The sequence below is a fragment of the Camelus dromedarius genome, chromosome 22, assembly GCF_036321535.1.
Source record: "Camelus dromedarius isolate mCamDro1 chromosome 22, mCamDro1.pat, whole genome shotgun sequence".
NCBI classification, from domain to species: domain Eukaryota; kingdom Metazoa; phylum Chordata; class Mammalia; order Artiodactyla; family Camelidae; genus Camelus; species Camelus dromedarius.
In genome coordinates this window covers 23,730,317-23,756,786 of record NC_087457.1, presented here as the reverse complement: position 1 = coordinate 23,756,786, position 26,470 = coordinate 23,730,317, and the positions used below count along the sequence as shown (strand labels likewise).

Here is a 26,470-nt window from a genome sequence, read left to right as displayed (position 1 = left end):
GGAGTTCTGCAGTGGAAAACCCAATTTATCTGGCATTGCTGTTGTTGTCTTGGGGAACCAGCATCTTTTACAAATTTAAGACCCAACTGATCTCTCACATCTCCCCAAAGAAATAAGATTGTATTTTACGTAAATGCATGTCCAATGACATTTAAGCTTACACCACATACCGTAAAAATATAGTCAAGCACAGGCATTGTTTTTTAAAAGTTACTCATGTCCAAAATGAACCATATATCCATGTATATGTATATATCTGAGAAATAACTATTATAACACAATTCTAACAAAAAAGACAAAGTCTTATTACTTAAAGTATTAACATTTAGACTAAGAACATACAAGGACATGTCAGAGACTGGAGCAGCTCACCTTAAAGGTCATTCTATTGCCAGATCTTGAATTACAACTAAATTTAGCCTCGGACCTCAGAAATGAAGATAAATGGTGGAACTTCTGCACAGTGTTAACTTATATTTTTTAAAGAAATCCTTGTTATTCTTCTTAAACTTTGCTCTACATAGAACACTGGCCCTTAGCATGCAGCTTAAATCAGCTAGTCTGTGACAATCATTCTCCCTCTTTCTTCATTAAGATTAGAACAAAGTACTCTGAAAGATCTTCATGAACCACAACTTTACTAATGTGTGTTTATTTGTATATTGCATTTATGAATGAAAATTTAGAATAAAAAATCAGAGAATTTGTACTGAATGCTTGATTCATTATTATTTTGTTTTCAGTTTTCCCAAAAATCTCCCATTTACAGAAAACATCATTTTCTTTTTATAGGATACAATCTGAGTTCTATCACACCTTCTCTCTAAAAAACAGTGGTCTCTCAAAGATTAATGATGACACTGTAATCCCCAAATCTAGTGGCCTTTTCCCTGTTGTTACTTTCATTATGTACAGCATTTGAGACACCTGCCTGCCATTCTTTCTTGAAACATTATTTTTTCTTTTCTTTTCAATTTTTCTTTTTTGCCTTTGCTTTAACCTACTGAATAAATGCTTGGAAAGTTGAAGTCCAACAGACCAACAGCTGTACCTGCATGCTAGCTGTGGGACCCTGAAAAATTCCTTAACTTCTCTAATCTTGATTTCTCCACTACCCAATAGACATTAAAATAATGAGACATTACTGAATTTTACAGGGATAATATCTGTAAAGTGGTTAGATCTATACCAGGTCCCTGGTAAAAGGATAATAAATATTAGCCATCACCATTATCATTATTCACCAACACTATTCTATTCTGGTTCTTCTATCTCTGTCCTGGCTCCTTCTCTGTTTCCATATTCTAATTTGTAAACTCACTCATTTCTGACCATTGCTTTGCTATTTTTTTTTCACTTCTGTCTCACAGAAATATAATCCATTGCAAAGAATAAGATTATTAAATTAAATTGTTAAAAATCGGCAGACATTATTTTAACTCCTCTTCAACAACGAGACCTTGCCCTACCTCAGAGAAGACCCCTCCATGGGCACTGCTCTAGAGACTGTCTCAGTCTGGCATACAAGCTTTCTGTGTTTATAGCCGCAAACTGCTTTCTGATCTCACTGACTTGGTCAGCTATTTCACGCATTCAGTAAACAGGTATTGAGGACCTTTCACACGCGCTCGGGTTACAGTGGTAAAACACAAACAATACTCTTACTTTCACTCCACTCACATCATAAACAAAGGAGGTCTATAATTTTTTTAAAAAAGTTAGTAAGAACAAACAAATAAAACAGGATGACATGATGGAGGATAAAAGAGAAGTTTCATTTTAGGGATGTAAGCAAGGAGAGCCTCTCCGTGGAGCAGATGTTTGACCCAAGATCTGAGTGACAGCAAGAAACCAACTATAGGAAGGTCTGAGCTCAGAGCCTTCCTGATAGAAGAGAGGCAGATCCCAAAGTTAACCACCTCAACACACTTTGTACACTCAAGGCAAAATGTGTCTCTGGCTGACTCATGATGTTTACTTCGTTTACTTTCCAATTTTCCATATTACTGCCATTTTTCATGACTATCTCTAATTCTCTTTGTTGAAATAAAACCCATTCTTCAAATCCTGATACAGAAGCAACCTTGAAGTTTCTTCTTTTCATCAAAATTATATGGGTTCTTTCTGTTCTTTAGAATCTATCTCCTGGGGCTTTGATTGTATTCCAACATTTATGTGCTCATCTGTGTACTTCACTCATGCCTTCTAATAAATTGCAAATTTCCCGAGGACAAGGTTAATAATAATGCATATTTTTCTGTTCTCTACAAATCTAGTGTGCCTTCAACACAAAAGTTGTTCAAAAACATTTATAGAATTTGAGAAAACTTGTATTTTATTTAAGCCTCAGAATACAGTTTACCGAAGTCTGTATTGATTGTAATGGCTCCCAATCGCCCCCTAGAAAAAGACCACACTGTTTCACAGGCATACAGAACTCTTTGTGATGGACTTTAGCTTCCCCTTTGAAGCTTATCTTATTTACACTGGGCTTTTATTTCTTTCTGTTATCCAGCCATAGTGAACTGTTGCACTTCTGGTCCTGGGTTATGCCCTGTCTCCGTATTCCCTTTGCACAAGCCCTTGAATCTGTCTGCTTGCACTTTGCACTCCCAGTTCCCACCTCCAAGCAATCTGGTACTTTCTATGTCAGCCTAAGCATTACCTCCCCACCAGAAGCATTCCTTTATCGCTCTCTATCCCACTGTGACCTAGAGGCCCATCACACGTGCTTCCTAAACCCCTGTGTTTATTCCTATCACAGCATTGAAGCATAATGATCTACTTATTTATTTCTCTGACTACACTAGAAGTTTCTTAGGAACTGGACTAAATTTTCACTTTTACATTTTCACTGAGAACACAGTTCCTGGTATTTAATCAGTATTCAATAGTATCTTTGAATAAGTGAATGAACTGATCAATCACACATCCCACAAGAGCATCTTTCACTCACTGCTGCGTCCCCAGTGCCTGAAACAGTGCTCAGGCAAATGGTCAGTGCTCCATAAATATCTGTTAATTAAATGAATAAAATGTTACACTGATCATTATCTATTTTCTTCTATTTTTTTTCAAGACTGTGTCAGGTACTAAGGGGATATACTGAAATGAGTAGAAGATATTTTCTCTCCAGGAACTTAGGATCTTGTTGGAAATAGACTATGTTCACATACTTTAAAAATGGGAAACTAACAGCACAGGTTGCTTATAGATAACACATAACATTAATTGACTTAACTCAAGATAGTGGAAACAACATTGTGTATGCACTGAAGTGAAACTGGATTTAGTTATTGTATAATTATGGGAAAATTCCTAGACATTTCTCATCTTCAGAGTCACCCAGTGTAACTGAGGACCGTAACACATTTTGGTTTTGGGGGGAGGATGTGCCAAGAAATAGTCTTAGACACTTTGATATCTATTGTCTCATCTCAAGTGGCCCTAGTAAAGTATCAAACATTTTCTTCAAAATTCAAAAAATTATTTTTGTGCCATTTATTCTTGATGCTGTTCACATAAAGTCTAAAGCTAATTAAAGATACAGTCCCTGCTCTGCAGTGAGCATGTTTGTTCCAGTTTATAATTGAAATATTCTCTATTTCTTACTGGTTACATGAATTATTTATGCAGCAAAACTTCCTTCATAAATTATATAAGGCTGCTGAATATACACAGTTCCTCCCAAAAATATGAATTACTATTTAGACTTAATTCTTAAACAGTGTTTATAGGGACTCCTTAAGTGAAAAATTACATATACGGATAAAAAAAATTGCTGAATGACATACAAAGATAAAAAAACAATTGCTGAAAGACAGCTTTAAAGTACTGAACTGAATCTAATGTCTTTCAAAAAGAGGGAAGATTTATGTGTTCCTTGCCATTTGAAAATTGTCCCAAATGACAATATATGTTATTCCTATGTTATCACTATGTACTAAGTCAAAAATGAGGGCATGGGGTACCGATGCTTTGATTTAAGCATGTACTTTACTATGGTATATTTTAAGCAAGAGGCAAGTTTAGTTATGCAAACTATCTGTGGAAATCCCTCTGGATATATTGTGATGGCAAAATAAATCTCATTCCCATAAAATGGTCAGGGTCCTCATCAAATGTGAATAATAAAATGGCATTGAGATGAATCACATAAATTTGACAGCACAATCATCAGATTGATTTTAAAATCTATTTTTAAAAGATTTCTTTTTTGTAAGTCTGTTTAAAAATTAACATATATGTTAATAGGAAAAGGAAATTACAGTAAATATCTGTACATTCATATACGGGTCGGTACAAATCCATGAGTAGTGAAAAAGGAAGGCTTTGTGCAACCAAGACAAGTAAGCGATGCAGCGGGTTTTGTGGGATGAGCTGTGGGCCGTGGGTCCTGGGGATGAGGAGCAAGTGGTCTGATTCAGCACAGCCATCAAGGAAGATCATCCTGCTCTGGGTACTATTTTTAGGCTTCTCCACTGAGACAGGTGTGTGTTTTTGTTTTGTTTTTTTTTGGCTTTGTGGTCCCTGTGTTTTCTTCCTTTGGCTCCTAGTATCTCTTGTGGACTTTCACCTGCGGTGCAGTCAGAACAATTTTTTTCTGGGTCTGGTCATATGGGCCACATCATTTCTTGCTATCCTTGATAAAATTGTATTAAATTATTTTTCTTCAAGACAGTGTCTGCCACATGAATTTTACCATACATGTGGGTGCACCTGACTACTCTCGTCTACCCAAGGCAAGTTGTACAACTGTCTTCTCAGACAGCAACCATCTTATTCATCTCATTAGATGGAGAGAATCTGTTGAGAAGGGTAACCAACACCTAAAATATCTCAATTTTGTCAAAATCTGTTAAATATTGACACTACAAACTATAGGCGTAAGTGTGGCACCAAAGAACTCAACTCTAAGTAGTATTTTTTCATGTATAAAAAAATAGGTCATGATTAGAGTACATTACTTATCAGTAATTTATGTGAAGATAAATCAATTACATATATAGGACTTAGCATAATGCTTTATATGTCTCATATAGGTCCATAAATGCAGTTATCATAATTAGCGTAACAAAATCTTAAATAATTGCTAAAAGAAACTCCAATCAAAGGTTCAGCAGACAGGACTTAGACTTGGCGCTACTCTGCAGGGTTAAAGTGTGCAAAGGTAGAGTAACCACGCGTCCTCTTTTTTCTCAGGACAGATGCAATATATGTCTGTAGTCCCAGCATAATGATTAGTTAATAACACACCCTTTTGTCCTCAAATGTCAAAGTTCAGATGGTAAATTCAAAGTCTGTTCTTACTCCTAGGGTACAGAACCACCAAGTGCAGCGCTACAGGAGGTACCCAAGGAATTCGGCAAGAAAGAAAATAGGTCTTTACTTTCGTGGAAATCCAAGCAGGAGTAAAAAGTGATGTTTTCAAGAGTAAAATGAGAGAGGAAGAAGCCTGTAATCAATTCAGGGGTCTGGACCTCCCACGATGGTGTGTAAGAACGGGTTTAGGTAGTTAGCCTCAGAAACTGTGGTGCAGCTCTGAGATGAGGCTGTGGCTTACCCCTCAGAAAGAGGTCAGCTAGCAGAAAAGCAAGGCAGAAACAGTTCTCATAAGAGTCAGAGTTCTAGGAAATCGATTAGGTCAGAAACAAAGCACACAGAGCCCAGAAGGGAAGACAGCATGTATAGTAAAAATAACAAAAACAGTATCATTGAAAGCTACGTATGTGTATTATTTCCTTCAGTTCTCTGATATGGAACTTGGTGTCAGTCTTAATTTCAAGTCCTGTCTCTGTCACTTACATCCACGGCACTTTGCCTAAGTTATTATTTAACTTTATCATAACTCAGTATCTTGATTGTTGAAGTAGGAATAATAATACATACCTCGCTGGTTTATGGTAATAATTAAATTTATATATATATATATATATATATATAGAGAGAGAGAGAGAGAGAGAGAGAGAGAGAGTATGTCAGAGACAATATAGACCAAACACATAGATTCTAGCAAGTAAGAAGAACACATTAGTGTTGCTATTATTAGGACGATTATGAAAAGTGTAATTTGAAATGGAGGCTTTATTCCAGGAGCAAAGCCAAAGTCAAGCTTCTCCCACTTGGATTAAAGTCAGAACCAGATTGTAAATAAGGTTTCCTTAGTCCTAAATCACCTGATCTACAGCCTTTCACACTGCTATGCTAATTTCAGGCATGCAATGTGGGATAAAGCTTTAGTGCAAGGGGAACAGATGCTTCAGGTGTAGGTTAAGAGATATAGAAGCTAGGAAATAAACAATCCTTGATAATCTCTCTGAACCACGTGCTTGATAGTATTTGTCTTCTAGGAAATTCCACATATTCACAGAATATTGATGTTACATAAATCATCAGATTTGCAGGAAAGCTGAGAGCTGAGAATTGACACTGTTGAGCATTCTAGAACGGCTCCTATTTTCTTTCCCAGAAACATAATATGTGTGGAATGTGACAACTTCAGCTATTTTAGTAACATGACAAAATTATATATTATCTAAAATTAATTAAATGTACTTCATGAAACTAGTCGCATCAATTTGAGCTTTAGAGAAAGCTTTTCCCCTCCTATAAGAAGTACAAATGATATGGATGTGGAAAAAATGTATTTCTAATACAAAATTTACTTCAGTACATGTACTGGCCTAATGTCTATTCATTCTTGCCTGGAGAAGGAGCTAGGTTAAATCTTGTTTTCCTCCGTGATGGCCAGCTGTCGATAAGTCAACCTTAAAACAGTGGAGCTACCTTGGTGGACTGGTCTCCGAAAGACTCATGGAACACTCATTACTTTTTGCCTATTTCCTTGGATATTTCAGAGCAATAATTTCAAAGACTTAAGGACATAAGGAGATAATTAATTATCTTTAGAATTTAGTACTTCTCAAATATCCTATTATATACACTACAGTTTCAGGTCAATCCTAGAAGCTATACAACGGTGGACCAGTCATTATTTCTCTTGTTAACAGTAAATCCTTCCAAGACTACATATTTAAACTTCATTGTAAATGTAAGGAACCTTGGCCCCAATTTTGAATTTGAATCAGAATTGGCTATTCTCATGACTAAAATAGGGCTATTTAGTCATTAAATCTTGTATTGACCAAATAGTTACAGCTATTGTGTTCTGTGCCCAGTTCACTCCCCCATTTCTGGGAATCATCTTGTTTTCCTTTGCTCCATTTATATGTTACAATGGAAGCTGTCATGTTTTTACAAGAGGACCTTATTTATCTGGTAACAGGCAATGTGCCCAGCGATGGGTCCCTGACCCAAGCTGGGCAAATCAGCTCTCTCCACAAAAATGTTACCTTGGAGCCAAGAAAAATTTTATGGAGGGTTCCTCCAGGAGACTGAACAGGAACATGTAAACTTGGAGTTTGTTGTAACCAAACTTTCAACCGTGTGGATTAAAAAAGAAGATAATGCCAGGCCTAGGCCCGCGGAAGGAAAGAGAGATGTAAGATGAAGACGGAGTCTTTTTCTTATTCAACTGCCCGTGTTTATTTTATTCCCGAGGCTCTGCTGCATCTCTCCGCTTAATTTTCATCCAAAACTCATGTAATCTACTGAATTTTCTTGTCTATTTAAGATCATTGGGCTAGATTCACATTTCTTGCATTCAAGAGTCTTCACTAAAGCATGCCATGTTTCTGTTGAGGACTTGGAAAAACATCATAAATATTTACCACTGGAAGATATCATCAGTGATCTTCTGTCTCATTATTTCTGAGATATTAGATAAAAAAGATGGCACACATCATTAAACAGGTTTGGGAAAAAATGAGTTGAACAAAGCTAAACTTTTTTCTTTCTTTTTTTCCCTTCTTAACTATACTCTCAGAGCCTTTAAAATGCCCTCTGCATTGTGAATCTCTAAGACCATAGCGTTTTGTGAAGCATTTCGTACCCAGGTGAGATCCTGGGCTCTTTTGCGAGGTGTATCATCAGAAATAGTACTTCACAGAAAACCCTCTCCAAATGCTGATCTATCCCAACTGCCTAAAGAAGAAATCAAGGCCAAGACATTTTATTTAACCCAACCCATAACCAAAAGAGAACCAGCACTAAGTACAAATTTGTATGGGTGCCGCAGAACTGCCAGTGTCTCAGAGTGATAAACTGAGAGCGTTACTTTACATAAGAAATTTGTTTGGCAACAGATGTCACTGGAACAGAAGGAGCAACTGACAGACAAGACCCCTTGAGCATAATCGTTTCACCTCGACAGACTCCTTAAAAAGAGACCACTGAGCCAAGTGACCTGAAGACTCTTCACTGAGCGCCGACTCTATCTGCTAAGAGCTGGCCCAGATGGACCCTGCCGGAGGGCCTGTGGGAGCAGAGGGTGGCTTCCCACTCACATTTGCCTTGTCCCTTGCTGGGCCAGAGACTGCAGCTCATGCTGAGATGCCTCCTTCTAGAACTTCTCCTTGGAGTGGTTTGTTACCCCGTTTCCTGTTTCCCCACTTTGACTAACCTACACTGTGCGCTAATTGTGTGCAACAAACCCAGTGACGAGTGGCCACATTTTGTATGTCCCCAATGCCGTGACTTGCCTGGCCTTGCCACTGGGCCCTGTGACAAAGAAATGGGATTATGTATGTGATTTGACCTCTCTTTATTAAAGGAGCTGTATTTTCTTTGCGCTTAAGTTGTTGTATCTGAACTTTGGCCCAGTATTTTCAGAGAGAGGGAGGGACAGAAACAGAGAAACAGAGTCGGGGAAGGGCAGAGAGGAAATAAGAAGACATGATTTCAATAATATTTCTTTGCTAATTTCTACAGCAGAATCTAAACTGTGAATCTCACCAGTTACGTAGTCATATAAGAAACCATTTCAAAGAAGAAGAAAATCTATTTATACCATCTGGAAACAATAATAGGAAAACATATTTACGGAAATCAAAATACTCTTGACTAATATGCCTTCAGTTTCTACTAGCAAGTCTGCAGACACCAGCTTTCACTAAAATGTAGCTCTAGTTAAAATCCTTCTTTTCAATATTGTGTTTTTAACTGAAAATTTGTGTGATTTAATTTTGTTACATGGAGAGTAGACAGTGACTTCAAGTTTCTTACAGTCAATAAATGTTTCTCTTCTCTTTACTTTCTTCCTCCCACCCCTCAATACAATCACAGATTATTTTTCCAGTCCTCCAAGCACAGTCATCACAAGCTTCATATGGTCACTTAATACTTCTAATTATTAAAGCAAGTTAATATATAAACATAAACAAAACAAAACCAAACAAAGACCAGGTACCTAAAAGATGCTACAGTTTGTAGAGCATGGACTTTAAGAAGTGGCAATAAATGATGGATATTCATAGATGGCTACTTACAGTCACCTTGGGTCTTCAGAGGAAGAGGTGCAAAGAAGGCCAGCTTTATAGACGCTGTCATGAACTTACCTGCAGCGTCATGTAGTACAACCTTGTTAAAGCTCATGTTTCCAACCCAGCACAGAAGGGGCAGCACCATTCAACAAGTAACCCCAGACAGACTCTGGGATCTCCCGTTTCGTACCCCATTTCTTCAGGTCATATCCTCCAAACAGTCACACCATCCGATAATTCTGCCTCCCAATTTCACAAACATTTCTCTAGTTAGAACTTGATCATCTCTTGGCCAAGATTGTTTCAGATTCTTTTTCTCTCCTTTCCTCTATTTTCTACCTTGTCACCAAAAGGATTGTGATTTTTAATCTTTGTAACGCTGTAACAATCAATGTAGCTTTTAATTTTTCTATGTTATGCTTTGTTGAACAATTATGAATAACAAGGTATTGTGCTGAAAAAAGTCCCCTAACACATACTATTCCACGAAATTGTCACAATAATTTTGAGTTGGATATCCTTATTTACCACACTTGCAGTAAATGCCAGAACCAGAATCCCAAAGAAATCCTGTGACACTTTGAAATCAAGTAGGCTCTTGGTAAATATTTAATGGAGATCAAATGTCTTTACCCTGAGCTCACCACCACCTAACAGCTCCTGATTAATGAAATGAGGAGAAGGGAGGGCATTTGCTAAGTAATAATCAACGCAGAAGTTCACTTTTCATCTAAAATATCTATAAGGAATCACAGGCGCAATTTTATGGGCAATAAAGCAGTTTTTTTTAAAAAAAAGCTTTAGAAAGAAACAAAAAAGCAAAGATATTCTAAACACCAGTTGAAGGCAACAGTTTTACAAGCTAGGCCATCAAGAAATCAATGTGAGAACACAGACCATAAAACACTACCTTTATATTTCCTTATATTCTGAACCGAGGGGGACACCATATTAGTCATCTTGGATTTTAAATTTGTTTTGAGCAAAATTTTGTATAAATCCAGTCTAGATAATGGTCAAAGTCTGTCTGAATCCCAGCAAAATCAAAGAGGACATCCATGATCATGTGTTCTCTGAGAGAAGCTACTGCTTGGTCAAGTACATGGTGCTGTTTCCTGGGATCCTGACACCAGTATTTGTCAATGGTCTTACTTGGAATATTAGTTCCACGTTGTACTTACAAGTATTTAAAGTCTTATTAAAAAAGGATTTGGTGTTGCAGTAAGGCTAGGAAACAATACATCAGTTAGGGCAGAGCTTCTCACACATGCGCGCTATCATGCCATGGGATACAGCAGAGGGAGATGTGGAACACCTTAGCCCTTCGTGTGCCCAGGGCATTGTGAGGCCAGAGACAGAGATGATCTGCTTCATTTACACACCCCGGAATACTGAACAAATTGTGTTATTTTCCACAAGTGCCAGAACGTGAAAAAGGTTGAAAGCATTGAGCTAGTTTTTTTTTTGTTTCTAGAAACAGACATCACCTCTTGATAAACTGACCAAAAAAAGGGAACTCGTTGATAACACCAACAAACACGCATATAATGGGTGAAAATGTACACCGTCAAAGGACACTGGCATTCCATGTAAAGGCAGTTAAGTCTAGGTGGTCAGAAGCAGCCAGACTGGCACTACTCGGGTTAAAGAAAAGAAAATAGGACTTTGGGTTTTCAGCAGTGCTTCTGTTTTGTTTTGATTAAGTTTAATTGTTTTACTTAATTTTTTAAAAATTTTAATCTGCATTATAAATCATACAAAAAACATATATGGGTATTATCTGTGTGGTCAAAAACAATAGCTACTTGGTCACAGAAACTTTATTCATAACATTTCAAGAAACCAAAGCTCTACGAAGCATACTTTGGTAAATTTGTCTTATAACTACATTTGCTTAAGAGGCCTGTTCTTACACATTTCAACTGCATTTGAATAAAATTAAAAAGCAGAGAAATGGAGAAACATAATTAACAGTTTTAACAAGAAGTTATAAATTATCAAGTTGGTAATCATCACAACTTCACTTTTGTACTAGTTAATCTTTTAACTCTGGTGAGAAATTGGAGTGAACGTGAGAAGAGATGAAAACTGTAGCTCTCAGCACACAGTGGCTGCTTAACAAATGGGAAGTTTTAAATTCTTTATCAGAAAGACTACCAGAACTCAGAGCCCATCTGAAACTGCCAGGCTTCTTAAACATAAATTAAAAGCAAAAGATAAACACTAGTAAGGCGAAAACATACCACATTGGCTCATGTTTCTCCCTGATTTTTCCCATCCATGTGAAGGCAGCCACTGTCCTCTGAACTGCTCGATCAAATCACTATACTTTCAGGGTGTGCTCATCTCGCCAAACCGGTAGTAAATCGATTTGTTTATTCCACCTCCAATAACACCTTAAATGTATGCAATTCTGTCTATTTTCATCTTACCAGCCTGGTTCAAGCCATTATCATTTGTTCTCCACTCTGTGGTGGTCTACTCACCAGTCTCCCATAGAATCGAATCTCGTCTTCCTTTAAAAGCAATCTCCAAACAGGAACTTTAAAAAAAAAAAAAAAAAAAAAAGCAATTAATAGGCTTAAAAATCTTTCGGCTGTAAAACTTTCAGTCCCATCTCAATACTCTTTAAAATCAGGGCTTCTGATTATGACCTCTAATGCCACCTTCTGTGATTTGTTCCCTGTTATTTCTCCAGCTTTAACCTATTGCCCCCTTCCCAGAATATATAGCAAATAGCTTAGGTCTCCTGCGCACGTTCATTGGGATTTAGGATGCTCTTCTGCTGCCGTTTTCAAGTCTTATCTCCCTTCAGCTGTCAGGTTCCAATCTCAATATTACTCTTCCTTTGAGAGCTTTGACCAGAAAATCAAAACAACTCTTTCCTTTCCTCCAGACCCTCAACATTCACTATTAAATCATCTCATTTGCTTCCTTCGTGGAATTTCAGAATTGTAGATTATATATAAATATATCTTTATTACTTGTCTCCCACAATAGATGCATCCTATGGAAGCAGACACTTCATGTTCTTCAGTCATAACCGTGCACTCTGTGCCTAGTTGCTTGCCTTCCGTCTAATAGATCTCAGGACAAATTTGTTAAATGAATGAATGAATGATGATTGGGTCTCTGTTGTCCTCATAGTTATTCTTCACAGGAAAGTAGGTCTTTTAGGGTTCCTGGACCCAGTTCCAATGTGTGTGTTTGGTGCAGGTCTTCCTCACACAACACCAACCAATTCTCAGACACCATCATCAGGGTGCAGAGCCTCCATGCTCTCTGAATGTGCCACTCTCCCAGAATCTCCATGCATTAGCCAATCTGGAAGCTCTCCAAACCCTCTCCTCAGGGGTTTTTATGGAGGCTTCATTACACAGGCCTGGATAATTAAATGGCTGGCCCCTGGCAGTTAACTCAACCTCCAGCCCCTCTGCACACCTGGAGGTCGGGCTGAGACTGAAACTTCCAACCCTCCAGTCACCTGATTGGTTCTTCTGACAACCAGACCCCATCCTAAGGTGATCTAGGGGCTTCCCAAAAGCCAAGTCATTAAAGTACCAAAAGTACCAAAAAACACCATTCTCTCTCTCATCACTTAAGAAATTCCAAAGGCTTTAGGGATGAAGGCCAACTATGTATTTATTATAAATCAAAATATCACAGAGGGCTTCTTATCTCACTGCTACTTTCTCTATCCCCCAAAGCAATGAAAAATCCTGACAAATGCCTGTTCTGATTACATAACTGACTCAAATGATGGCAAAGTGAATTGCGTGCTGGGTGTTAGTCTCCTGAGGAACCTGGGCTATGTGCGTCTCTCCACACTATCAGGTAGTAATAAGGACAGAAGATGTTTCGTTGCTATCTTGCTTTCACTCTTAGAAGTCATTTCCGATGAGGAGTCTTCTAGAAAATTATCAGTTTACCCTGCATTCAGATCATGTAAGTGCTGTATGTTACAGCTACTTTAAAGCACCTCATGGGAAAATATGCAGTAAAATACCAATTCCTTTCTTGTCTTCCCTCTTTTGAGAAAAGTTGATTTTTATATATTGGACAGTACATTCCTGCTGCTCTCCAAACAGCCTAACACCATTCAATTAAGAAAACTTCCCAGCTGGCACAGCCAATAAATATTTGAATTTTTCTAAATGTTTTTCGGGATCTTTCTTTAGCCCCTAGGCCCCCAGTTTTCACAATATTGCAATCTGAATGTGAGTTTCTTTTCATAGCCTCAAGGTTAGCAAAAGAAATAGAATGAACATTTTTTTTTAGATTACACTTTCCCAAAAATAGTGTGTAGAAAAAAAGTAAAGAGTATGTCTTGAAATTATTCAGCAACCACTTTTTAAAATACTTATATTTAAATCAATGTTTTGGAAGACATTTATAAAAGAATTCAATTAACTTTGGTTATAAATCTGCATTTAAATAAATTAGTTGTTTTTAAAATACAGAAGATAATTTTGGCTTCCATAAGAATATAATAAAGCTTTGCTGTTTCACATAAATTTGATGCTGAGGACATCTCTTCTTATCCAGGAACAAAACATAAATGACATAATAAATAATATAAGAATATTGAAACATAAGGCAACTAGAGATTTTATCATTCATTAATATAAATTCCTCATCTTGATGATTTTATGAAATAATATTTAAGTGATCTTATATAATATTTTATAAAACTCAAAGGTCTGAATCATCTGGTGGTCAGTAGTAAAAAAAAAAAAAAAAAAAAACTCCAAGGTGAAGTGAAGGTGAAGACTTGCTGATACTCCACGGGATTGTTTCCTAGGGCTACTCTGACAAAGTATCACTAACTGGGTGGCTTAAACAACAGAATTTTATTGCCTCAAAGTTCTAGAGGCTGGAAATCCAACATCAAGATATTAGCAGGGTTGGTTCCTTCCAAAGGGTCTGAGAGAGAATCTGTTCCAGGCCTCTTTTCTGGCTTCTGGTGGTTTGCTGGCAATCTCTGGCATTTCTCGGCTTGTAGGACCATTACTCTGATCTTCATATGCCTTCATTTTCAGGTGATGCTTTCCTCGTGTGCAGGCCTCAATGCACACGTTTCCTCCTTTTTGTAAGGACAACAGTCATACTGGATTAGGGTCCTCCTTAATGATCTCATCTTAACTGTTACATCTGCAGTGACCCTATTGCTAAATAAGGTGTCATTTTGAGGTACTGGGGATTAGAACTTCAATATGTGGATTTTTGTGGGGATAAAATTCAACTCATAACTCTTACTATCTACGAAGAATTTGCGTTTGATTTCTTCATTTAATCCACATATTAGCCCCATAAGAGGTGTCATTATTTCCACTTTCAAGTAAACAGACTTCAGTAATTTAAGGAAATTAAATTATCCAGAGTCACACAAGTGGTAAATGCCAGATCAAGGAGTTAAAGCAAGACTTAACTGAATCCAGGCCCCATGTCTTCAGAATGACATTTCAAAACTCCTAAACAAATACAACTTTCAAACCAATTTCATTATAGCATATGTCTAAAAGTAGCCATATGTATTCCCAAAGAGTCACTATTTAAAAGGATGGTTATATTTATGGCATTGTTTATGGTGACAGTTTCATGGGTGTACACTATCTTCAAACTCATCAAGATATATACATTAAACATGTACAGAGATTTTGTATATCAATCATATCCCAATTTTTTAAAAAAATGCAGTATGGAGAAATAAATAAAAGTCAGCAATAGGAAAAAAATGACAGGGGTAGAGAAATGGCATGTAGATATTTTGAAAAAAGTATTATTATTTATCCTCCAAAGATTTTTTCTTTTTTATGGCTTCCCTGCTGCATATGCGTAAGTAGCAAATAGAAAATAATATCCAAACTTAGTCTTCCTGAGTCATAACTCAAAAGACACTAACGAAACAAAGACACAAGCCTGTGTCTTATAAAACCTCACCTCTAATCCAGGCAGCTCTTCTGTGACTTGTGACTTCATCTTTGAAATTTTGGACCAGATAATATATTCCTTTGGAATCAACTTTATAATATTGAAAAATATCTAATATATTTTATTATAAGGCCTTTTCAAGCCGTTAACTTCTATTACAAATATGGAGTACTCATATCTTGCAAATATGTGTAACTCTTCTGGATATGATCATTTTATGCATATGTGCACTTACGTTTGATTGCAGGGTTAGTTTACTAGCAACATTTTGATTGCTGTTTATATTTACTTTCCCTATACTTTTTCTCATCTTTTAGTTCTCAAAAATCCAAATTGGTAGTCACATTCTGGAATGTTCCCTCAAGCTCATGGCTATGAGTGTTAAACCAACATACTTCCCTGGTCCTATGTTAAAATTTATTGAAAACAAACAAAATTAACTTTACTACTTACTCCAAGAAATACTTGCTCTTGAGAGATAAGATTGAAGGAACCAAAATAGCTGTTTATCAAGACTAATGGCTGCTCTTCAAGACTCATTTCAAAATCCTCCCTTTACTGTGCCCATCAATCTAAAGCTTTTATATTACAATTTCTGTCCAATTCCAACAAGCTTCAAGTCTTCGAATAACTGCCTTAAAAGTTATATATACAAAGCTAAAAACAATATAAATATCTTCTCTTGATTTTCCCCGTTTGAGACACAACTAAAATTACGTCAAGGTGATGTTCTATTTTACTGCAATACGTGTAATGAACTTAACCTTTTTGTAACAGAATTTTCCAGTAGTCTTTTGTAGAGCTGATAGTCAGCAACTGAAAATAGAGCATCTGGAAATATGTAAACTTCCATTTGTAACAATTGTGGTGGTGGCTGTAATAGTAGGTGCAGCAGGAGCAGCCGTAGAAGGAAAAATCACATTGGAAATAGTAAATGCTTCATGTGCTTTCCTACCAAATTAGGACTACAGGATTCACATAAGCCACACAATGTTTCAAAGAAAAAAGAAAATTATTGATTTGATATATGTTTTCAGATTCTCAAAATATGATACATCCAAAGATTTGAAAGTTGTATTAATTCTTCTGGACTCTTAGAAGAATGTTACAATTAAAATAATAATAATGAAATCGTGGATTCTTAAAGTATATATTTCTTTTCTTTTCCTGCTTTATGATTCTTAGGAAAGACCCTGCAAAATAAGTAAAATTATGTCTATTTTAAAAACACAAAACCCAGGCAAGAGAGAGAAATAAAAGGGATCCAAATTGGAAAAGAAGAGGTAAAAGTGTCACTATATGCCAACGACATGCTACTATATATAGAAAACCCTAAAAGGTCCACACAAAAACTACTAGAGCTGACTGAAGAATTCAGCAAGGTAGTAGGTTACAAGATTAACATTCAAAAATCAGTTGCATTTCTTTACACTAACGATGAATCAACAGAGAAAGAAAGTAAAGAAACAATCCCCTTTAAAATAGCACCCAAAGTAATAAAATACCTAGGAATAAATCTAACCAAGGAGGTGAAAGAATTATACACAGAAAACTATAAACCACTGATGAAGGAAATTAAAGAAGACTTTAAAAAATGGAAAGATATCCCAAGCTCTTGGATTTGAAAAATCAGTATTGTTAAAATGGTCACACTGCCCAAAGCAATCTACAGATTTAATGCAATCCCTATCAAATTACCCAGGACATATTTCACAGAACTAGAACAAATCATAGTAAAATTTATATGGAACCATCAAAGACCTAGAATTGCCAAAGCATTACTGAAGAAAAGAAAGAGGCTGGAGGAACAACTCTCCCAGACTTCAGACAATACTATAAAGCTACAGTCATCACGACAGCATGGTATTGGTACAAAAACAGACATATAGACCAATGGAACAGAATAGAGAGCCCAGAAATGAACCCACAAACTTTTGGTCAACTAATCTTCGGCAAAGGAGGCAAGAATATTCAATGGAGTAAAGACAGTCTTTTCAGCAAATGGTGTTGGGAAAACTGGACAGCAGCATGTGAAGCAATGAAGCTGGAACAATCCCTTACACCCTACACAAAAATAAACTCAAAATGAATCAAAAACTTAAACATAAGACAAGATACAATAAACCTCCTAGAAGAAAATATAAGCAAAGCATTATCTGACACACATCTCAAAAATGTTCTCCTGCAACAGTCTACCCAAGCAATAGAAATAAAAGCAAGAATAAACAAATGGGACCTAATGAAACTTAGAATCTTCTGCACAGCAAAAGAAACCATAAGTAAAACAAAAAGACAACCTACAGAATGGGAGAAAACTTTTGCAAATGAAACCGACAAAGGACTGATCTCAAGACTATATAAGCAGCTCATACGACTTAATAAAAAACAAACAAACAACCCAATCCAAAAGTGGGCAGAAGACCGCAACAAGCAATTCTCCAAGGAAGAAATACAAATTACCAATAGGCACATGAAAAAATGCTCAATATCCCTAATTACCAGAGAAATGCAAATCAAACCTACAATGAGGTATCACCTCACACGAGTCAGAATGGCTATCATTCAAAAATCCACAAATGACAAACACAGGAGAGGCTGTGGAAAAAAGGGAACCCTCCTACACTGCTAGTGGGAATGCAGTTTGGTGCAGCCACTATGGAAAACAGTATGGAGATTCCTCAAAAGATTGGAATAGACTTAACATATGACCCAGGAATCCTGCTCCTGGGCATATATCCAGAAGGAACCCTACTTCAAAATGACACCTGCACCCCAGTGTTCATAGCAGCACTATTTACAATAGCCAAGACATGGAAACAGCCTAAATGTCCATCAACAGATGACTGGATAAAGAAGATGTAGTATATTTATACAATGGAATACTACTCAGCCATAAAAACTGACAACATAACGCCATTTGCAGCAACATGGATGCTCCTGGAAAATGTCATTCTAAGTGAAGTAAGCCAGAAAGAGAAAGAAAAATACCATATGAGATCACTCATATGTGGAATCTGAAAAACAAACAAACAAAGAAAGCATAAATACAAAACAGAAACAGACTCATAGACATAGAATACAAACCTGTGGTTGCCAAGGGGGCGGAGGGTGGGAAGGGATAGACGGGATTTCAAAATTGTAGAATAGATAAACAAGATTACACTGTACAGCACAGGGAAATATATACAAGATCTTATGGTAGCTCACAGAGAAAAAAATGTGACAATGATGACATGTGACAATATATGTTCATGTATAACTGAAAAATTGTGCTCTACACTGGAATTTGACACAACATTGTAAAATTATTATAAATCAATAAAAAAAAAAAACCACAAAACCCAGGACTCAGACGAGTTAAACTTAAAGTTCATTTAGGGACTATGCAAATTAAATTCTTCAAAAGCTCACGTTCCTTATCCCACGCCAGACTCTCCCTTCAGTACGACAGTGAAACAACACTTTACTACCTAAAATGACATATTATTTAAAATACGGTAGCACCTTTTTTTTTAAGATTTTTTATTTATTTATAATAATTTTACAATGTTCTGTCAAATTCCAGTGTAGAGCAGTTTTTCAGTCTGTAGCACTTTTTATAAAAGAAAGTAGCATATTAACACCTTTGTACATGTCATTATATCTTAAAATAAGTGCAGCATTTGAACATATTTTTATTAGCAATTATTTCATGGTGAGATCACTTGTGTACATGTTTGTTCACTCCACCTGTTTGCAGACAGAGATTGTGTATCATTCATTTTTATACCTCCTTCCCTGAATGATGCCAGGAAAATAGGGACATAACAGGGAGACGTGTATATTAGCTGAATGAATTAATCAATGAATGAGCAGGAGTTCTGAAAAGTTGAATGCTTAATTACATAACTAATTTTTTAAAAAAAGAACTGAGTTTTTATAAATGAAATATAACCTACTTTCTAATTAATTTTTCATATTGGCTTTTCTTACAGGGAGCTCCTGAACTGCATTCCCCTTTATCATGCAGTATCTTTTGCTATGCATGTTTTACATGAAAATAAGCTATGCCAGAGTGGCAAATAAAAAAGGCAAATATATTCCTCAGTACAATGAAAGAGATATACCATAATTTCCAGTTCTCTTCTCTGCTGAAACCTTCAGGGCAGAGTATAGTTACTACAGTTCATTTGTAAGCCAAGCATAATGAAACATGAGGATGGTGCTACAGTTATTCTGTTTGTGAAGCAATACATCAACTCCTGTATACTCCATACGAACACTGCAGCATAATTCAGAACAAGACCTACAACGTTAAATAACCTCGATCTCTAGAGTAATGAGAAAGTGTCACTTTACAACTGTTTTAATAACCGGTGGCCAAAATCTTTGCTCTACAATTTGTCTGCCCACCAATAGCAGGTCCCAAGAGTTTTACTGAGTCTCACCTCAGTAAACCAGTCCCACTGCTAAACTACTCCTCTGACTACACATTCCCTGGTGCTTCCTCCCCTTCAGGAGAGCCCCTCCATGGGTCTCCCATTGCCTCGGAGGGCCCATAAAATTCTCTTGCTTAGTGGACCGTGATTACACATCGTAGTGTTTCTGTATCTCTTGAGTTTAATAAGGAGCCAGACCTCATTTTATTGCTCTTCACTTTATAGTGCTTCAAAGACATTGTTTTTTTCCCCCTCAAATTGAAGTTTTATGGCAACCCTGCATCAAACAAGTCTATTGGTGCCATTTTTTCCAATAGCATTATTTTTAAATTCAGGTGCGTACATTGCTTATTTAGACATAATGCTATTGCACACTTAATAAACGACATAACTTAACAGAAAATATAACTTCTACATGTACCAGGGAGAAAAAAAAATTGTGACTGACTTTATTGCAATATCTGCTTCACTATGGTGGGCTGGAACTGAACCGGCAGCATCTCTGATTTCTGCCTGGGCTTAAAAACAGACTTTTGAAGCCCTTACTGTGGAATCCTGAAGCAAATGGGTGGTCTTGCTGACATGCACTGTTAAAACAGTATCAAGGCTCTACTGAGGGCCAGCATTTTCTGGGAGTGAAGTACTTGCTTAAAAAAGTGTTTAATTTCTTCAGGTCACCACCTATAGTTAACGCACTAATAGTGCCCAAGTGAAAGATTTAAAGCAACTGACAAAATGCTTAACTGGCAACTTAATATCCTAAAAGAATGCATAAAACCCTGCCTCTCTGAGTCTCTTAATTCACTCAAAATATTTTATACCTCTCTTGTTTCTCACACTAATCCCGTAAGACTCTAAAGGTAGATTACTATTTCACAGACAAGGACACTGAAGCCCTTTTTAGTATATTTCCTTGTCACTGATCTATTCAGGTGTTCTAAATCTCCTTGAATTATTCTAAGCAACCTTCTCTGCCCACAAACTCACTCATTCTATTAACATTTTCAAATAGTTTTATTGTACATAACATTATTTCAAAATTTAAAGTACTACTTCAGGTTTATCATTTTTAAATTTAATATTAGATGGTTGTGTTTTTTTATTTTCTGGATTAGACACATTTTATTTACTTTAGTATTTTTTCCACAAACAACCAATTCTTTAACTTGTCAATTCTTCTGTTTGTCTTTTTTTCTAACATCTTTTTATATACCTATTTATTTTTATATGTATGTATATGCACATATTTTTGGATGTTATACAGTGAAATTGTAAAGAGCACTGGAATGAAGCTGAGTTTGAAATGTAACACCATTACTTGTTAGCTATGTAACCTTGTGTGGTTGCTTAATCTTCTTATATCACAGTTACTTCACATACAAAATAGAAAAACAATACTGATTATTTTATAAGACTATTATTAGAAGTGTATGAGATAAGACATTCAGGGCAAGTGGAATGTATCTGCCAAATAATAAATGGTCAAAAATTGCAACCATATTTACTTTCCTCCTGTTTGTAAAATAGTTATTTTTCTGAATTTTATGTTTGAACCCTTTCAATAAATTGAAATAAAATTTGCATGTTTATGTCTATTCCTTCTTAGCTTAGATCACTCTATTGTCACATCTTCTTTAAGGTCATCATCTCTGAGCCCCAGACCCTTACTCTCAGGCAGAATTAAGTCCTCATTTCCTTGATTCCCCAGGGAATAGGGTATATAGCAGTATACACTATCATACTTGTAGAAGTATGTGCAAGAGTTTATTCTCATTTAATAAAAAATGTTTTAAAATCCTTCAATAACTAGAAATAAAATATTTTGGAGTGATGATTTTATTTTATTCAATTTTACAATCCTAGAATGAAACCTAACTACTCATATACAGAATACCCTAAATACAACATTGATTAAATAACAGACCATTAATTTTTCCCTATTGACTTAGGGTAAGAAAATAATACATCAAAATGATGGAGACATGGGCAAAGTATAATTATTTTATAATACATTTATCATTTAATTAAACAAAATTAAGGTTATTATAAGTTGAATTTTGGTGTAATTTCCTAGTGAGTAAATAAATAGATATCTTGACGTTCTTTTAAGAGCCTTCAATTCAAAATGTATTAAAACAAATACTATTATATTCTATGTCACGTCTTTTATGCACGTCGGAGCCAATGGACATAAATAAAGAGAAACGCTTTATGATAGTCCCTCAATGTCTCTCAGGATGAGGGACACTGATATATTCTAAATATCCCCAGGCCAGATTGATTCCTTGTGCTTTGCCAAAAGTGTATACTGTATTAAACCTTGTCATTTCTTCTCCAAATAATAAACTGAACTATTTGCTGACTATGTTTGGACAACTGTCTGCCTAAAATTTTTTTTATTAATGGGAACACTGTTCTGAATGTTCAATATCTACATTTTGATTTAGTTAAGCCCATAAAACAGAAGTTAAATAATAAATCTTAGATAACACTTTCAACCATTTATTTATATGATTTTTGACCTAAATGCCACTGAAATGCAAGTCAATAAAAACAGCTATAAGATATTAAGTAAATGAAGTGGTTACAGATTAATCTATCTATGGATCACTGATGCTAACTCATATGTTATGATGAAGTATTGATTCCTTACTGTCACAGCAGACAGAAACTGGAATATGTATTGTCTAGCTACTAAAAATAACTTTAGTTTATGTATCTTTAAGATTATATCAATTATAAACTTACAAGCTCCAACTAGTTTGTCACTTTTTTTCTGTAGAAATAAAGAACTACTCATGTTGCATGCCAAAACATGAAGTTAAACTAATAAAAATTCTCACATGATCCCACTGAGTTCTCGAAAAGCTTTTATGTAACAAAATAACCTACAATTATAAAATGCTACTTACTGGAACAAGCAGATGGATGACTAATATGTTTTTTAATATATTACACAAAACATTCAATATCACTGAACAATAAAATCACAGATTAGGAGATGTGTGGAGTTTTCATTTGGTTCATCTCATCTTAATCCAACTGATCTATTTTCTAATAAAAAGCAAAACTGGTTTATGGGTGTCTTCCTAGAACAGTAGATGGACTCTCTAATAAGGTTCAGAATCCACATATCTACCACAGACACTATTTTTATGTGTTGGGATAATAGAAAATATGCTATTTCTGGTAAAACTTTCCCCATCTTTCAGAAAAATATGAATCTCAAGGAAGCAGAATATACCTTGGATGTTTTAATTCTTCAAGGCAGGTTACTAATCAGGATTCTCTTTTGAGAAACTTTCTAAAGACTTTCTGCAATCTCATGTTCCGCTCTCTTTGAATCTGTCTTCCACTGAATGTTAACAGAACATATATATTTTTTAAAATATATAAAAACTTAAAGTAGAAAACAAAAAGAACCATATTCCCATCCCCAAGATAAACTTTTGTGTCAGACGAGGTTCTTAGTTATCACAGCTGCGAACGTCACAGGGCACGACCAACCCCCAGCACAGCAGCAATGCTATTTCTGTATCAGGGACTTACTCTGGCAAGCAATCACTGTTCCCTGACCTCTGACTTCCCTGACCTCCCAGAGCCAGGTAGCTCTGAGGCTACTTATAAAAGCAAAGTTCTATTCAGGGCATGGTCCATCATTCTGCTCTTCCTAATCAGGATACAGAAAGCTATCTCATTGTTTCCACTGATTAAATACATTAAATACATTAAATAAGTGTATCATAATTTAATTGGACTCTCTTACTGTCCCCAACTTTATTTTATGTTCCTTTTTGTTAGTCAAAACTCTTGAAATAAACTTTGCTGAACATATACTTTAACATTCAGATTATGTTTTAGTGTAAATTTCTACCAGTGTTAATTAGTAGGTCAATGAAATTTATATATTAAATTTTGAGAGATGTTGCTAAATGCTCTCCAAAGATATCAATTAGTATGTACACAAAATTTATGATCATTGATGTTTCTTTCACATTTGGAAACATTCGTGTTAACACGATATAAAAATACTATTTATTTAAGAACTGCTTATTTCTGATTTTTCTCTTTGAGTTTTTGTAATTTATATATATATTTGTTTAAATAAAATAAATTAAACATTTATTTGTCATGTATTTTCAGTTGTTTCTGTTAAAGGAATTATCTGTAATTTACTTTATGTTAAGAATGAGGAAGAATTCCAGTTTTACTTTTTTCTCCTCAATGGACAGTCAATTATCAGAATCTCATTCATTGATCACTCAATAATCTATGATCCACATTTAAAATGTGTTTTTCTAGATGTCAATTTTTAAAAACTACTTGTATATTTGTTTTCTGGTATCAATCTTTTGTTTTATAATTAACTTTATTTTGTTATTATTTATTCTCTACTATCTATTTGGTCCTTTTCCTTTACATTCACTGTGATAATTTCAAAACATCCTTTAACTTTTTTAAACATGTCTTTCTTTTTTATGCATTTATTATTTATGCAATGATGTCACTATTCTTCCTCAGTCCCCAGCACTACAATCTTCCCTTTTTCCCCCTCTGTTATCTTGTCATCATGTTGTTGGTTTATGTTAATTTTATTCCAGAACGGATTTTTCCTCTCTGCCCCTATACTCTTGTCTTCCATCTTTTAAAAATATTTTTGGCTGCCTGCCATTTCACTTTATTTCTCTATTTCATATTTAATGTGAAGACCTCTTTTATAAAACAGTATGAATAAAGTTTCCTTCATCTCATTTCCATCTTTTCTGTTTCAACTGAGAATTGTATTTCTTTTCTTTATGTTAAGACATATGTTTTTTCTTTTTTTTTTTTTTTGTAGCTAGCAGGTTAAGTGTCCAAGCTGAAGGGCTCACTTGTGACTGTGGAAGGCTGAGCTGAGCACTTCTGGTTCTGGTCACTGTGGGATGGGCATGGTGGGGAGTTCCTGGGGGTTAGGAAACATGATTTCTTTTTCTTTCTTTGGCCACACTTCTAAACATTATTTTTTATGAGATTGAACTTTTTACTTTCTTGATTATTGATATTTTTTCTTATTTTAAAAAATCTACTTTGGCTCAATTTAATTACATTTTAGGGAAGAAGACATTTTCATTTGACTTAGCTTCTTAACCAGTCTCTATTACCTTTATTTTTGAAAAATACGTTACCACAAAAAAGGATTAAACAATAAGCAAAAATAATTCAGCATAAACAGCTAATTGGCCTCATGAGAGAAAAATAGTGTGGCTGTGTTTTGAGGTTAAAAAAAAACTACCATTTATATTTAAATTATATGCTCCTTGCAGTAGCTTCTTCTGATTATGAAGTGTATGTTCTTGAAGTAGTGTTTGAACATTAACTTGAAAAACTAACAATAAATTTCTTTTTAATTAAGCTGAATTAAGTAGCAGCTGGCAATTGAGGATATATTTTCAACAAACACAAAAGTCAAAGGATTAGGATTTTGAACATACAACGACTTCACTGCAATGGATCAGATACATACCAAGTGGTATGGATAGACAATCTGAGAAAGAGGGAAAAGCAAAAGCCTACAAACAAAGGAGGAAAGATACTGGATAGATTCAAACTTATTAATAGTCAAAGAAAGGTATGATATTCATTTATTTAACTAGCAAAATAATGAACTTGTGATAAAATTTTTAAAAACTGAAAATGAAATAATAAAAATAATGACATTGTAGACCTAAGAAATTTAAGCTGAAATAAGACTCCCAGCCACTGGAGGAGAGAAAGGGAAATTGTACAGCTTAGGAGAAATCTATTGGTAAAACCAGCCACTACCACCTGCTGGACACCAAGGACAGGGCAGTAAAGAACACAATGTCCTTGATGTCATGCGCTCTTCTAGTGGGAAGACAATGAGGTAATTGTTAAAATATGGGAAATACAGTGTAGATTGGATAGATGTAATCTTGTCTTTAAAGATGTTTTTATATTTCCACGTAGCAATTAAAATTATAAGGATTTATCTCAATATAAACCTGCCAACAAAATTTTATGGATTAAGGACTTTCAATGCACAGTTAATTATTCACCAAGTGAAAAATTATCAACAGTCAAAATGCCTACTATTTGGAATAACTGCAAACAAAACTGTAACACAAATATACAAAGGAATAAGATGTAGCCATTGAAAATAAAACATATATGAAAAGCAGTAAAATGGGATAATTCACATGTAAAATGCTAATTTTAAATAACTAAAAACTTCAAGTGCAATGTTAGCTTTATCATTTAAAATATACATAAAATACGCAAAATGACTGAATAAATATAGAGTGGGGAAAGAGGACGATGATATAACTCCATTTTTATGAATTTGCAGGTCAGAGGACTCTTTTTTAGAATAAAATACAAGACATGAATAAATTTGTATTTGTATTATCTGTATTGGTTAGCTCTTTCTTTAAACGGGCACATATGAGATGACGCATAATTTAAAAGACATAAATTCATGGGGAGAAGAAGGCTCCCTCACCCACAGCTTTCCCTTTGCACTGGAAGGGAACACTCTTCCTCCTCACCCATTACTTGTATATTTTTCCAGAGATATTCTTTATAAGGCTATATCTTTAATATACCTGTGGAATATATACAGAATTACTGGACTACTCAAAACTATATCCCATTTTTAATACATTACGTTGTTGCTATATAATTTGCAAGACAGTATAGAGCATAAAATCTGCAAATGTGTAGACAGCAATTGTTACATGACAA

The 26,470-nt window shown here is 35.3% G+C and overlaps 1 long non-coding RNA gene across 3 annotated transcripts in view; it reads right to left on the bottom strand.

Moving 5' to 3' along the window:
• LOC116149175 (uncharacterized) overlaps nucleotides 1–26,470 on the bottom strand; it is an 859,611-nt gene that overhangs the window by 195,944 nt on the left and 637,197 nt on the right. For 2 of the 3 annotated variants that reach the window (XR_010377351.1, XR_010377353.1), the window contains one exon: nucleotides 11,412–11,922. This is a non-coding gene — a long non-coding RNA (uncharacterized LOC116149175). Of the gene's footprint in view, nucleotides 1–11,411; nucleotides 11,923–26,470 lie in introns of those variants that run through there. The other variant, XR_010377352.1, reaches the window with a different exon arrangement.